The sequence below is a fragment of the Myotis brandtii genome, unplaced genomic scaffold (assembly GCF_000412655.1).
Source record: "Myotis brandtii unplaced genomic scaffold, ASM41265v1 scaffold209, whole genome shotgun sequence".
Lineage (NCBI taxonomy): Eukaryota > Metazoa > Chordata > Mammalia > Chiroptera > Vespertilionidae > Myotis > Myotis brandtii.
The window spans coordinates 1,498,715-1,511,614 of NW_005357806.1; positions in this window are offsets into that span (position 1 = coordinate 1,498,715).

Genomic DNA, 12,900 nt, shown 5'->3' on the forward strand with positions numbered 1-12,900 from the left:
TATGTAACTTCATTTACTTGTCATTCATAATTTTTTTTCCTAAACTGCTGTAAAATCAGCAAAAATGCCTTGGCAATTTTAGCATAGTTCCTAGGATATTGGTTGGCACTCAGAGGGTTAAGGGTGAGGAGGTGTCTGCCAGGTTGAAAAGTTAAGGACATTTCCTATCAAGTGGACAACATACACAAAGGCTTGAAACTATAAAAAGAACAACACCTGTTTGTAATACAAAAGGTTGGTGTATTTGGGACTGGGTGTCGGAGTTGACCACTGGCACCAAATTATATTAGATTGTCTAAACCAGTGGTTCTCAACCTTCCTAATGTCGCGACCCTTTAATACAGTTCCTCATGTTGTGGTGACCCCCAACCATAAAATTATTTTCGTTGCTACTTCGTAACTGTAATTTTGCTACTGTTATGAATCGTAATGTAAATATCTGATATGCAGGATGTATTTTCATTGTTTGCGACCCACAGGTTGAGAACCGCTGGACTCTAAACCATGCCATGGTGGGATTATATTTTATGGGCAGGGGAGAATGTTTGTACACATTTACCCTGGCAAGCAACATAGTACCTTTGGAAAGATGACTGACAGCATTGTAGAGGAAGGATTAGGGTGGCAAGGTGTAAGAGCCCTGGCGTTTGATAGGGAGCAGATGATCCAGGAGAGAGATGATGAGTTACTGAATTAAGACAAAGAATAGCTCAAAGATATAGAAGAGATAAGGAATTGAAAAGTCTGTAGGAGAATTGTCAGGAATTGGTGATAAAAAGAATGTGTGGGTCGGGTGGAGATGTGGGAAGCATCAAGGACTGCTCTGGAGTTTTCAGTTTGGGTAGCTGGCTAGGCGATGCATCCTTAGCTGTGGGCAAAGCAGGCTACTTTTGATTTGGGAATACTATTAAATATTTTATCACATGTCTAACTAGTTTAGCTTTGTGCATGAAATTTATATTTTTTGCAATTTCAAAAAGAAATGCCAAATAAATCCATATAAATTCTTAGTGTGATAACATGTAGGAGATTCCATTTTACAAAAAAAAAAGGGGGGAAATATGACAGCAAAAAGAATCAGAGATTTAGAAACAACTCCTATTTTTTCTTTTTACATCATACTTCAAATTCTAGTACTTTCTAGCATTTAAAATAAATTGTTGCCTATAAACAGGTGGCTGAGCCCTTGCTGTGGAGTGAACTTCAGAAGTAAAATGGTTCTTCTGAGTTTACAGTACAACTTGGAAGAACAAATATTTATATTTATAGAAAGTATCTAAAATCTATTCAAGCAGGAAATTAGTTTGTTGGTTATATATATTTCAGTAATAAAATGCTGAAGCATTGTGAATGTTGAAGCAAGAAATGCCTGTATGACATTGGAGTTTTTTTAATGGCAGAAAAAAAATTTCAGTGTTAATTGGGTTCCTTCAAGACTCCTCAACCACTTGTCTTCCAGTAAAGCTTTTTTTTCCACAGCCCCTTTACTCTTCTCTAAGCCCCTGGAGCACTCTGTGATTATATCAGTCATCAACGTATTTTGCATTTGGCTGCTATTTTATCTCTCTCTCCAACTAGATTGAGTTCCTGAGGCTAGGGACTATTTGCTTATCTGAGATCCCCAGCGTTTGGCTCAGCACTGACCCCATCCTTACATTTTTGTTGTTGTTGTTAAGCCTCACCCAAGGACATATTTTTTTCTTCATTTTTAGGTAGAGTGGAAGGGAGGGAGAGAGACAGAAAGAGAGAGAAACATCAATGGGAGAGAGATACATCGTTTGGTTGCCTCCCACACATGCCCTGACTGGGCTGGGGGGATCAGGCCTGCAACGGAGATATGTGCCCTTGACCAGAATCGAACCTGGGAGCCTTCAATCCAAGGACCAACCCTCTCTATCTATTGAGCCAAACTGGCTAGGGTCTCATGCTTACTTTTAAATTGTTGAACTGAACTAGGACTAAAGAAAAAATTTAACATAAAGGAACTTATCCACACCACAGTAACTACCTCATCTAGCTGCCCTGTCTCCTCTTTGGGAAAGAGCCCTACTCCACCAAAAATAAACAAACACTTCCTCCTCCAATTTCTGAGGATTCTGGGTCTGTTCTTGTCCAGCTCTCCCTGACTAAATTGGGGAGCTGTTGGAGGTCACGGATTTTGTTGATCACCTTTAGGCTCCCAGGCCCTTGTACAAAGCCCAGTAAATAGGAGGTGCTAGATAAAGCATCAAATGGAAGGCAAAAGGAAAATCATGAGTCTTACCCAGCTATCTCTACAGTCAGAACTACAGAGATAAGAACAACAATCTTTGGAATGGGCAGGAGGAAGAAGGATGGGGCTAAATTTATCACGCTATGCAGAATAGCACAGAATTTAAAACTTCAGAATTGCCTACTTCTAGGATTTTTCCTTTAATATTTTTGGACCATGGTTGATCACAGGTAACTGAAACCATGGAAATCAAAACCACGGATAAGGGGAGACTACTGTACACTTTTAGAAGGGCAGTCAAATGAATTTTCAATAATAGAGGTAACCTGTTGAATAACTCAACCTTAGCCTATAACCAGTAATGTGTTTTCATAAATAACAGGCTCTTAATTCAAAATTATTATATGACGTAATAACTAAATTGTCAAAATCAATACTTAAATTCTTGTTGAGGGGTGAAAAGGAGCTAATATCTCGTGATGGAAGATTATATGACTTTGGGTGGTTGGCACACAGTGCAATATTACAGATCTTGTGTCATAGAAATCTACACTTGAAACCTGTATGACTATTAACCAGTGTCACCCCAACAAATTTAATTAAAAAACACTGAAACTCTTCTAGGAAATCAGGGTAAAAAAAGCAATAGTAAGGGGGAAAAAACTCCTTTGAAAAGTTCTAGGATGTGAAACTAATTTCCCTTTTTAAAGTTGTGGTATCATCAGCATTTTCTATTTGCACTGAGTATGCCTGGTCTCTTAGACACTATGCGGGTCCATAGTAATGAGAGTGAAGCTGACAAGGGATATCTATTCTTTTTTTTATTTTTATTTTTTATTTATTTTTATTGCTTAAAGTATTACAAAGGGTATTACATATGTGTCCCTTTTTTTCCCCCCGCCCTTGACAATCCCCTGGCCTCTCCTACCCCCCAGTGTCTTATGTCCATTGATTATGCTTATATGCATACATACAAGTCCTTCGGTTGATCTCTTACCCCCCCCCCTCCTGCCCCCCAACCCTCCCCGGCCTTCCCGCTGCAGTTTGACAATCTGTTTGAGGCAGCTCTGCCTCTGTATCTATTATTGTTCATAAGTTTATAATGGTCTTTATTATCCATGAATGAGTGAGATCATGTGGTATTTTTCCTTCATTGACTGGCTTATTTCACTTAGCATAATGCTCTCCAGTTCCATCCATGCTGTTGCAAATGGTAAGAGTTCCTTCTTTTTTACAGCAGCATAGTATTCCATCGTGTAGATGTACCACAGTTTTCTAATCCATTCATCTACTGATGGGCACTTAGGCTGTTTCCAAATCTTAGCTATGGTGAATTGTGCTGCTATGAACATAGGGGTGCATAGATCCTTTCTGATTGGTGTTTCTGGTTTCTTGGGATATATTCCTAGAAGTGGGATCACAGGGTCAAATGGGAGTTCCATGTTTTGTTTTTTGAGGAAACTCCATACTGTCTTCCATAGTGGCTGCACCAGTCTGCATTCCCACCAGCAGTGCACAAGTGTTCCTTTTTCTCCACATCCTCTCCAGCACTTGTCGTTTGTTGATTTGTTGATGATAGCCAGTCTGACAGGTGTGAGATGGTACCTCATTGTTGTTTTGATTTGCATCTCTCGGATGATTAGTGACTTTGAGCATGTTTTCATATGTCTCTTGGCTTTCTGAATGTCCTCTTTTAAAAGATGTCTATTTAGATCCTTTGCCCATTTTTTGATTGGATTGTTTATCTTCCTTTTGTTAAGTTGTATGAGTTCCCTATAAATTTTGGAGATTAGGCCCTTATCAGATATAATGTTGGCAAATATGTTCTCCCATGCAGAAGCTTTTTATTTTGATGTAGTCCCATTTGTTCATTTTCTCTTTAGTTTCAAGTGCCCTAGGAGCTGTATCAGTGAAGAAATTGCTTCGGCATATGTCTGAGATTTTGTTGCCTGGATATCTATTCTAAACATGTATGCTTCCATTGAGGTATACCATAGACTACGGAATGTATAAACTATAAAGTGATCTTTTAGAGCAAATTGTTACATTTAACATAGAATAAAGTTCATTTTACTAGAATAGAAATCTCTCATTTCAAACTCCAGAGTGGGTATTAGATGATTTATATATAAAGTAGAGGCCCAGTGCACGGATTCATGCACCGGTGGGGTCCCTCGGACTGGCCTGAGGGGATCAGTGGACTTTTGCACTGAGGCAGCCCAGCCTTACCCCCGAGCTCGTTGGCTCCAGCCCGCTGTCCACCTCAATCCCACACAGCACAAAGTAGTGCACAAAGTGGCAGGCAGCCGGGGAGGAGCCTGAGCCTGGGCTGGTCGCCCTGCCGCTCCCGCTCATCCCGGCTCCGCTGTGCCTGCTGCCACCGCTCTGCCGCCATTGCTCCAGTGCACAGGGGGAGTGTCCCTGGGAGAGGCTTGCGTAGCCGCAGTTGCACTCGCCAGCTGTCAGCCCAGCATCTGGCACCTGTTTGTCAGCTGAGCAGCGCTCCCGCTGTGGAGCACACTGATCACCAGGGGGCAGCTCCTGCGTTGAACTTCTTCCCCCTGGTGGTCAGTGCGCATCATAGCTACCAGCCGGTCATCCAGTCATCCGGTCGTCTGGTCACTTAGGCTTTTATATGTATAGATCAGTGATGGCGAACCTTTTGAGCTCGGCGTGTCAGCATTTTGAAAAACCCTAACTTAACTCTGGTGCCGTGTCACATATAGAAATTTTTTGATATTTGCAACCATAGTAAAACAAAGACTTATATTTTTGATATTTATTTTATATATTTAAATGCCATTTAACAAAGAAAAATCAACCAAAAAAATGAGTTCGCATGTCACCTCTGACACGCGTGTCATAGGTTCACCATCACTGGTATAGATGATAAGAGAAAAATGACTCTGACTTATGTATGTAACAAAGCTTTAATTCATTATTCAAATGAAGAAAGAAATGGTAAACCTAGTACTTTGGTTTGAGATGATAATTTTATCTAATCAACATATATCTATGACATATTTAGGGAATATTACTATATAATACTGTAATGGATCTGAAAATGACCATAATTTAAATTGGGCAATTCCAGGTCTCATATGATTTTAGTGAGTACCCAAAAAAGTGCGTAAATGCTTAGTAAAGCTGCTTTATTAACTCATTTAAATTAGCAGATATTTCGTGGCTTCTGTGTTCTTCAAACTGACCTTGTCTTGGGGAAGAGAGTATAATATAAAAAATAATTTTGCTACACTGTTAAATTGCTTTGAGTTTTTCCCTGTTCCAAATGACATTGCATTCATATATATATATTTGCTTCCTCGGTGACTGTTTTAATTTACCTGACACCGGGGGTGCTTGAGATGACAATTTCTTCAGGATTAGATCTTATCATTTCAAAGCATTTATTCTAATCCAAGGCTTAAAAGTGATATTTTAACTAGCTTTTAAAAAAACATGTTTTTATTGATTTCAGAGAGAAAGGGAAAGGAAGAGAGAGGTAGAAACATCAATGATGAGAGAGAATCACTGATTGGCTGTATCCAAGCCTGCAACCTGGGCATGTGCCTTGACCGGGAATCGAACCCTGACCTCCTGGTTCATAGGTCAATGCTCAACCACTGAGCCACACCGGCCAGATTTAACTATCTTTTAGTATGGGGATGACATTCTTTTTCAAACATATCTTCACCAATATTATTCACAATTACTTTTAGATGAAAATGTAATGGCATCCTCAATTCTATGATATTTTTTTAATTTTTCATTATTATAATTGATAACCTAGAATCAAACCATCGGTTTAGGAAGTCTTCCTATCATCTAGAATGATCTGGAGATACGATTAAAGTTTTAGAAGAATTCAATTTAAAATAATTATGGAGGGTTTTTTGTGTATTTTTTCCAAATTATTTTAGTGTTTTTGTTTTGTAGCATTTATGGTTTATGCATTTATCACCATTTTAACATGGGTACAGTAGCATTTATGGCAGCTTTTTGACATACATTTCTGGAATAACTTGAAGGTCAAAGGATTATTAAATGAAATGTGCAAGATCCCTGTGAAAAACTATCTGGGAACATAAATACAGATGATCTTTGAGAAGTTGCCTTCTCCTGAGCAATGGCCTGGGAAAGGTTATATACCTCAGAAGATGAACCAAAGACAATCCCTTGTAGAGTGGGAAGCTGATCCTAGAACTTGGAACATTTTCCCTAAGGAGTTTTGGTAGGGTTTTTTTGTGGTGTTTTTTTGTTTGTTTGTTTTTTTTAAAAACACCTTATCATTTCTAATACATATGGACTTATTCTGCCACCTTTATTCAGTGTCTGTGTCAAGTGTAGTTAGTGTAGCAGGTGCATGTGAGGAATTCCAGAGGAAGGGTGGGAGACGGCCATGGCAGCTTGTGTCCTTTCTGCCCCTGGCATTTTAGGTTTAGCTGAGGAAACAGACTGAGATTTTATTATTTTAGATCATGGAATTCTGAGAATGCTTGGAAATAAGAGACCATAAACATCTTTTGTACCCCCCGCCCCATCCACCCCAGAGATTTGTAGGTTATATAATGGCACAGTCCTTAAATGAGTTGTCAGAACAAAGGATTGTATCTTTTTTACACACAAAAACACAGATGTGCCCCATGCACTAACCTCTCATGTGAAGACAAGTGTCTGTCAGTAAATATTTAGCAGGTTCTTACCTAGCAGATATATTTGAAAAAATAAACACAACCTGTCCTTTTGAGGTAAAGGTGAGATTTGAATGAGTGAAGTAAATGCAGTCAGCAGAGGAATGTGCGTGCTGGACAGAGCATTTTTGAAATGATTGTTTGGAAATGTTTCTAATATTGTGTAATTTTATCACCAAAATTATTATGTATCTTTTATTTTCATTTATTTTTAAGACCCTTACTTCTGTGCACAAACACAAATACACATCTTTTTAGCCTTGTTTTAAAAATCTTTGAAATAGTTGTAGTAGGCTGTAGACCAAATTTTTTTCAATAAATGTTTATTATTATTATTATTTTCTTAATTTATCTTTATTGTTGAAAGTATTACAGATGTCCCCTAGACCAGATTTTTCACAACAACAAAAAACTTCCAAGACATCAAGGCAGATGGAAATTTACTAGAGGGATTTCAAGGAAAACTTGTGCATGATTGGTAGATGGGATTTTTGAAGTGTATGTCATTATTTAGCGAATGCACCCAGGATGCTTTCTCAGGTAGGGCAATCATTAAAACCAAGTATGGCAGTAAACTCACTTAGATCTGCTCTTTCAAATAGCTGAATCATGAAATATTAACCAACATTTTAAAAAACAAAGTAAACGGAATCCCATTATTTCTCAAAAATATAGTATTTTCTCTTTACTTCATCCTATTTTAAGTTCTATTTTTGTGTTTTGCAATAGTCATTGTAGGACAGTAATTGTTGTGTTTAACTTATACACAAGTGTATACACATACATGGGAGGGCAACATCCAGATTGCATACTGAGAGGGATATGTCATCAAAAGTTTGAAGATACTGTTCTAGAAAGCCTTCCCTGACCCTCCCCTATGCACCTACAACGGTAATTGGGTCCCGACCAAACTTCTCAATCACCATTTTACTGTCAGCTCTTCCTCTGACTCCTTGGAAGGGACCACTTAATGTGATTGTATTAAGTGCCTGACACTGTGTACATGGGGCCCATAATGATGAGCCAGACATTCATGGTCCTTGCTTTCCAGAAGCTTTGGGAATAGTAGGGGAGACAAATGCTAAACAAGGACATTGAACATTTAATTACAGTTGTAAGTAAGTGTTCAAGGGAAATCCACAGGGGATCTGAGATTAGTCATTTGTGAAGACCTTAAAGGCCATAGGCATGGAAAAGAATAACGTGGCTGACAGAAAATTACATTACAGGAAAGTGATGGTCAGGACTTTCTTAAAAATTCCCAAGTGCCTCGCAGTGTGCCGTGTATAATATATTGTGTTCCAAGGAGGGGCTCAATAATTCTTTGTAAATAAGCAGGTAAAACAATTTTAGAAGGAGGCCCTCAAATTTATAGTTTTCTTTGGCCCACCCCATGTGTTTGAGTTTTAAATTTAAATTAAAAAAATCATTCAACAGTCTGCCACAAGTGAATCTTCTTTTAAAAAAATATATCTTATTGATTTTTCACAGAGAGGAAGGGAGAGGGATAGAGAATTAGAAACATCGATCAGCTGCCTCCTGCACACTCCCTACTGGGGATGTGCCCGCAACCAAGGTACATGCCCTTGGCCGGAATCGAACCTGGGACCCTTGAGTCCACAGGCCGACGCTCTATCCACTGAGCCAAACCAGTTAGGGCTGAATCTTAATTCATGTTGTTTTAAACCTGTATCCTTACCCATTTGAGTTATCCACCTAGATGCTCTATGCATTAGCCTTTGCTATCCTGTGTAGAGGATAAAGATCTGCCACACTCTATAGACAGTGAGCCGTTTACTAATATAAGATTATTTATCTTGAGTTCTACTAGTGATTAATGTACAAACTAACGTTTTAAAAGACTGCATGGATATTTTATAATTCTTAGTGTAATATTGAAAACCTGTTTATGTTCCATCATTATTGGTAAAGTTCACAATACATAGATTGTTAGGAATAATAATTTGAAATTTTCAAGCAAATAAATTTATAATTTATCAAGTACCCATTTATCAGTGAAGGCCTATATGATGAAAATAGAATTAAAAAAAAATTAGTTCCCTTTTTATCCTTGGTCTTATTTCCGACCACAAAGGCAGTAACTTAAGATAAATTATCTGAAAGTGTACTGAAATCTGGATCTACTATGATTCTTTCTTCCTTTGGAACTTCCTTTATTCCAGAAATATACTTTTGAGATTGCATCGAAAAGGAAACTACATGGTTATGTGTGTCGTTATCAGTGGGACAAAAGGCAAGAAATAGGTAGAGTGGATGATTGGCAAAGTCAGGATGGTGTTGGTTATATTTAGGGTATCTTTTCTTTCCACACTCTGAGTTTGTCCTTTCAGAATATTTGGGCCAATACAAAAGGCCTAAGCAGCTGCTGTTACGCCCATAAACTGTGCATTGGGTCTTAGGGAAAGGAAGACAGTTATTAAAAGAAATCTGTATGAGGCAGCTGATCCAAAAAAAGAGAGAAATGAAAGCTTTTCTCTTTTCTCCCAAGTAGCAGCCAGCCGGGATGTGCCTCACCCTTTATCTGACCTGGCAAGGGCAAAGCCTACGTTTCATTTTCTTAAAGCCTCAGAGGAGCCTTTTCTGGAAGCTGCATGATTATTTCAAAGTTGGAAAAAATAATAGTTAAGTTCCTGTGGAGCTTTATGAAAAGAAAACATTTCTCTTGTCTTCCTTCTCAAAACCGGTGATTGATGGAGGGAACGTGGTTTGGGAACATATTTTGAAAGCCCATGGCAAGAGATGAGGCTGGAAAGGTAAGGAGGGGACAGAGCCTTGAGGCCTTGTATGGAGTTTGGATTTCATTCTAAGTGCAGCAAGCAGCCAGGGAGGGTCTCAGTGGCGAGTGAGGGACATTTCTGCAGGCCAGAATGAAGTTGTCAAATCTGCTACAGATTTCCTCATCACAGACCCAACGTAAGATCCTTTCCCACCTTTTGCTGCCTAGTGAAATCTCACTTACCTTTCAAGATAGAGTTCAAACTTTCCTTCATCCCTGGAGGAGGTAGCTACCTTCCAGACATGTGGGAGTGAGAACATGAAGTTGAAAAGAGAGGTTGCTATTGGAAATAGACATTTTAGGGTCTTCTGCATGGCCGAGGAGTTCAGCCCTCGAGTGGTCAGTTATCCAGAGTAGATAATGAAGAAAGAGAAGAATGCAAAGGAACAGTACAGGCAGTAGAGAGTCTATGGCAGGAAATTCATAAGCATGGACAAATAGATGCACAGTAGAGGTAGCTTGGTTGGGCAGTATAAGTTGATGGCAGAAAATATTCTAGTTGCAATAATTTCTTTTATTGCAGTAAAAAATTTACTTTACATAACATTTACCCTTTTAGCCATTTGTAAGTGGCTAAAGTACAGTTCTGTGGCTTTCGTACATTCACATTGTTCTTCCACCATCACCACCATCCATTTCTGGAACCCTTCCATCTTCTTTACTGAACTTCTGTTCCCATTAAATTGTTGCTGTCATATTTTGCTCACAATACATGGCAGCCTCCCACCAGAACCCTCTAGGTGGACATTGTCATGATAGGTAGAGATGAAGGAGATGCTGTATTGCTAGAGAAAGCATTTGTAAAGAGCGATTCTGTGGTGAGGCGGTAAGACAGAAGGACTGTGACAGGAAGGGATGGAGCAAACCAACATAATATTAAGGGCCTTGTGTATGTTATTTAGTGAAGTTGTTATGAAAGCTAAGAATGAGTTCATTTAAGAGTTTTGAGTAGGAAAGAGAAATCTAGGTGGTGGCAAGGTGAGAATTGTAGTACTTGAAATCTCAGAATTACTACTTAATGAAGTGAATGTGATCTCCCTGCAGGAAATACATAACTCTCCGCATGTAGGGTAGCTACTTGGCATTGAGCACATGCAATCCAAAGAAGTTCCGTAAAAATAATAATGTTCATAAATAAAGAAGGAACACATCCCATATTTATCCATTAATTTTGTTTCTGCTTTGAATGAATTATCCTAGATTGGTATAAAATTAGATAAAAGTCACCCCAGACTTAGAGAAAAGAGTGGACCATGATGGGAGGAAATGCCGAAACAGAATATCACCAACGTAAAGTGTGTTTACTGCGGAACTGTATGTACTAGTAAACATGTAAAGTGAGTGGTGTGGTGTAGGAAATCCATGCAGATAAGATCAGACAGGCTATAAATCAGGACTTGGGGATCAATACCATAATTTGGGTGGGAAAGTGATTTTATTTGCTAGGATTATATACTTTTTAATGGAAGAGAATTATTAAAATCAGATGATACTTCAGATATGAGGTTTCTTCTCCTAAGTCATACAGAGTACCTAAAATATAAAATTATCCCTAGTCACATGTCATCAGAAAGATGTGTAGCTCTCCATGGGCTTCCAAAGGAGTAATGGAATTGAATTAGAACAGAATGGACAGCAGTTTAGTCTAGGATTATGTTGTCATCCATCCAGGAACCCTGGTTTGAAGTTTACTGTCTATTTTAACTGTACTGTGTGGTTGGGACGATAACTGCACATCTAACTGAAGAATTAACATAAAACAGTTACATTGAATTAAAAAAAAAAGAATAGAGATTCAGGGATAATAGGCTTGCTTTGAAGATCTGTATAAAAATAGTTTGGTACAAAAATATTCAACCAACAGGATTTGCCTTGGCATGTGTTCAAGAATTTCCAGGCCTCACTTTATTAAGGCTCGCAGACATGCAAAATGAGAATTATGCATCAATTGGTTGTTTTGTGTGTTTTTTTTAATTAAACTGTGTTGTTTTTTTTAAGCCAATGAGGGAATCATTTTAATACCGAATTGCTATTTAATTTTATTAGATTGTTATTAGAAAACTAAAGAGTGCAAAATGGGTTAAGATTCAGATGAGTTTCGTTCTATATAAAGGGAGACGGCCTTCCAGTTAAACAACACTGGAGAATCCGCCTGAGGCTCTTTCTTCTTAGTGGATAACTGAAAGTCAGAAGCACTTGTTATTTTTCCTACAGCTTGTTCTAGCTGAACAAAGTGAAATATTAACATTCACTTGATATAATTGTTTTGTTATTTTATTTCCAGAATGTGTATTAGTAAATAATAATTAAAGTCAACTTTGTCATTAGTGCATGGAAGTTTTCAATTATATGACAGATGGTGTGCTGGGTAGCTTTAAATAAAAGTGGTAGAGCAGCCCGGCCGGTGTGGTTCAGTGGATAGAGCTTCTACCCAGGAACCAAGAGGTTATCAGTTTGATTCCCAGTCAGGGCACATGTCCAGGTTGCGGGCTCAATTCCTAGCCAATCAAAGATGTTTCTCTCTCTCCCTCTCCCTTCTTCTCTCTCTAAAATCAGTAAAATCATATTTAAATTAAAAAAAATTTTAAATGGTGGAGTAGAGAACTTAGTCCCCTTTCCCCCAACTGCCTTTTTTTTTTTTTTAACATGGTAGATTAATAAATTTTAATTCAGGAAGCACAGGTTGCAAATTTTGTTTTAGATTATTTCCATTAGGACTGGTAAGTTATTGGAAATAATAGAGATAGCCTTTAATAAAAGGTAAAGTAAGTTCCATATAATGAAAAAACAAGTAGTTATGAAATACCATGTGACTGTTGGGCTTCTAAGTTCTTTATTCAGCAGAGTTTGTAAATAAATAACCTGCTCTACTATAAGGAAAAGCATAAGGGCAGGTGATAGCCCACTAAGTCTTCAGTACACAGGGTATTTTGTGAATAGCTGTGGGTTAAGTTTATTTCAATGTACTTTATTTTATTTGATGCAATTGTAAATGGGACTGTTTTCTTAGTTTCTCTTACACATAGTTCATTATTGGTGTATAAAATAGCAACCAATTTCTGGATATGTATTTTACATCTGCTACTTTACTGAATTTATTTTTCAGTTTTAGTTGTTTTTTTGGTTGAATCATTAGGGTTCTCCACATACAGTATCATGTCATCTGCACATTGAATCATATCTACGCAGCCTTTTAAGGT